We start from the raw sequence: 3,966 nt of genomic DNA, 5'->3' as shown, positions 1-3,966 counted from the left end.
TGTGTGTGTGTGTGGCCAGCTCAGCCCACCAGGGGGCGCGGCTGGCTGGCATGTAGTGCTGGGGGATCGAACCGCAGTCCCTGTACTTTGCCAAGCTTGTTCCAAGTAGGTGCTTTAGACCACTGAGCCATCTCGCCAGCCCCTGCATGATCAGTCTTGAGTGAGATTGTAACATGTAGAATTCCATAAGGCTTTCTTAGACATTTCATTCTGTAATGAGAACTTTTGAATTATTAATACATGGTGTTGATAGAAAAGTGTGAAAATCCAAATCCACTTTCAGAAATTCTTTCCAAATCTTTGAATAGGTTTTGAACCTTGTGATCTAACTTATATGTGGGTGCGGTGAGCCACATGCCCCTTTTCCTAGCCTCCATAACCAGGTCCTTTAGCTGATGGCTTCATAAGCCTGACTTCTTTAGGGACCAGGCAAACATGAGTGTTGCCAAAGATATCCTTGATGTGCAAGATGTCCAACTCTCTTTTGCCTAATTCAATTGTGAGTGTTTGTGAGATTACTGGTTTTCTCTGGCTAAGTATGAAACAGAACTTTGAAATTCAACTTAGCCTATTTATTGTTTCCCAAAACCTTTTGTGGCTAACCTCATAAATTAAAGAATCTTTTTGCTACTGGGAATTAAACTAAAGACTTCATGTGTTAGGCAAGTACTCTACCATTGAGCTATATCCTTAGCTCTTTTTAAATTTTATATTTGAGACAAAGTTTTGCTGGGTTATCCAGGGTAGGCTTCAACTTTTGATCATCCTGCCTCAGTTTCCTGAGTAGATTGGATTACAGGACTGTGCCATGACATCTGGAAACAGAATCTTTTAAGACAGAAATGTATTCTCCCAGATTAGTAAATAGCACTCATCTGATACAGACTTTCAATTCATTTGAAAACAGTTTAAATAACTGTACAACAATTCCTTTATGAAATATATACAAGAGGTCCTTGGAGTTGAGTTCAAATAATGGCAAGGATGCTGGCAGAGAACTAAGCAGTGAGCCATCCATCTAGGAAGCAGCTAAAGCTTCAGAGGTAGAGTGATTCCAGAGCAGATAGCCTGTTGGCTAGCGCCATAGGTACATTTGGAGGAGTGGTAGGGAGTCAATCTAGAAAAGTGGGTTGGAGCTAGTTCCTAGAGGCTTAAACATTGAGACATGGCTAATAAGAGTGGCTGCTTGTCCTTAGCCATAGAGAACATGGAAGTTTAATGAACCAGCGTCCACTGAGAACTGCTTCAAAATAAGTTCAACTGTATTGGGAAGAATGGAGTCTGGTGGAAAGGGATTTAGGTAGAAGACCTTTGTAACCTTAATACTTATTAAATGTTGATAATGAACAAAGAACAGGAGGCTACCAGCAAAGACAACTATGAAGATCGAAGCCTGAATTATTTACATTTGTAATATCATTAAAATTAGAGTACTAAAATCAGTATCATCAGTGGGGTTAGTTTTTAGAAGGTGGGTTTTAGTTGATATCTATTGGTTTTACCTATTTAGCCTACTTTTCCCCTTTACACAGTTTTTCTGCAGAGGGCAAAGTTCCCCATTCTCAGTTTGGATAAATGAAATTTATCCATAGCTTCTGAGGACTTAGAGTTCAGTGATAAGTATTTAAGTAGTTTTTCACCTTTCAGTCACATGATAGGCTACAAGGTGATTACTGTTCCAAGTTAGCACAATTAAATTCAGTTGTGGGAATTTGATGGAACTATTGGAAAAGGCAAGTTCTCGCTTTCTTCTAGGCTTACTAAGCCAGTGAAGACAAGCTTGGTGCTCATGTATGCTATAATATGGACATACTGACATAGAAAGTCAACACACACTTATAAGTACACATACATGGATGTGAAAGAGACACAGGGGTAGAGGCAGAGGCGGAGGCAGAGAGAGAGAGAGAGAGAGAGAGAGAGAGAGAGAGAGAGAGGAGGGAGGAGGGAGGAGGGAGGAGGGAGGGATGGGGAGGAACAGGGTAAAGGGGGATGGAGAGGGACAGTGAGAGGGAGAGGGAAGGGGAGAGAGACAGAGACAAAGGCAGAGACAGATTTTTAAGTTCAAGGTCTTAAGAAGTTGAGGCAATAGGATTGTGAGTTTTAGGCCAGCCTAGGGGAGGTAGTAAGAACCTGTCTCAATATGAACTAAAACTGAAAAAAGAGAAAAGAATGAAGTTTTTATTTATGAAATTGGATTTTACCCAAGAAAACCTGAAATCTGAGTGTGCATACATGGCATACCAACACCGACCATTTCAAGCTCACAGTTAGGACTGACCAGCCTAGATAGCTGCCAAGATCTATTACTGCAAGTGACTCATAAACCACTCAAGAGATGCTATGAACTCACACAAAATAAGCATTATGAAGAGAAACACCATGTATTTGTGACAAGAGAAGACAACTGACCCTACATCAGTAGACTCTTCAATAATGGATAAAAGCTGTTCCTACATTCATTCTCTGTTTCACATTATCCACTTTGCTGCAGAAAAGATAGACACTTTCAGAACAAAATGGGTTTGTTATGCATGTTAACAATATCCAAATGTCAGTAAGGTCCTTGAGTTCTGAACGGGGGATTGTTAACATCTCTGTTGAAAGAATCAATGTTTGTTGTTGGTGAAGGAAGAGAGAAGGCTCTCTCATTTTATTTACGTCTCTGCTCAAATAATACCTCTCACAGGGGCCATTCCTCATTATTTTATCTAAAATTATCTTCTTTTTTAAGTAACATACAGCATGATCCAACATTATACCTTGTAGAGAAGTCTTACTGTCCATCTCTTTTGCACTATAAACTCTACAAGAAGCTTACTTTGGTATTCCAAGCTCCAAAACAGGACCTGTTCAGCAACCATTTGTTATCAGAGTCAAAATGGGCTAAACTAAAGTTCAGCTTTGAGATTGGAGAACTCTGAGATATTACAGCATACAGCCACATTCAGGCCTCTTGAATATTGTTTCTTTCTTTTAGTAAAAGGAGGATGGAAGCCTTTTATTTTGTGCAGAAGTACTGATAGCCACTGAAAATTAAGCTTTAGGAGCAGATGAACAAGCAAGCCTGACTCTCCTTTCCCTCTCCCAGAGACTGTGTTTGGAACAAACATGATGGGACCACCCACAGAGTGGGAGATTCCGGACAGCATATGTGTGTGTTCCACGCCGGCTCTTCTACCTTAATGCAAGATCTGTTTAAAAGAAATACCACAGTCCTGAGAAAAAGAGTTAGAGCAATGAATCACAACATTTAGTGACACTAATTTAAGGTTCAAAGGGTTTGGAAGGCCTAACTGTCAAATGCAGGATGAGCAATGTTGCGCTTAGAAGCCTTTGTTATGAATGAGCATGCCTGCATTTACCAAGCACTGGGACAGAAATACACAAAGGGAGACCTTGAGTGAGTTTATTTCATTACTCAAAGGGATTGGGGGCAGGATGTAGGAATCTCTGAGCTGAGAGTCACTTACTTCCCCACTTAACTCCACGCTTGATTTTTCTGGAAGGATCTGTTTTGGAAAAGAGAGATGACACCAAATCCACTAAGTTGACATGTGCTTTATGGTGACCAGGATCTGAGAGAGAGGGGAGGCTTCTGTGCTAGAGAAGAGAAATGAGCATTAATCGTTAAGGGTCAGGGAAGGAGTGGGAGCCTCTGGCCAAGCCAGAGGCGGAAAGCAGGGAGAACTGAAGGGGGACATGAGGCCCCACAGGTATGTGGGTGTCTGTAGTGAACAGCCACAAAAAAAATTGTCATGGAGATTGGAAACAGCCGATGGGAGGAGCTGATTCCATAACAATGTGACTGCACTGGGAGAGAATTAAAGGCTTAGTGGGTAGGAGTAAATGGACACATGTGTTTTATGTCATCATAATTTATATCTGCATAAAGCAGCCCCCAAAGTTATGGCAGGTCTCAAGATAGAAACAATTGCACTGCAGCTGTTAAAATAGAAATATATA

The sequence above is a fragment of the Octodon degus genome, unplaced genomic scaffold, assembly GCF_000260255.1.
Source record: "Octodon degus isolate 3935 unplaced genomic scaffold, OctDeg1.0 scaffold00058, whole genome shotgun sequence".
NCBI classification, from domain to species: domain Eukaryota; kingdom Metazoa; phylum Chordata; class Mammalia; order Rodentia; family Octodontidae; genus Octodon; species Octodon degus.
This window is presented reverse-complemented; position numbering follows the sequence as displayed.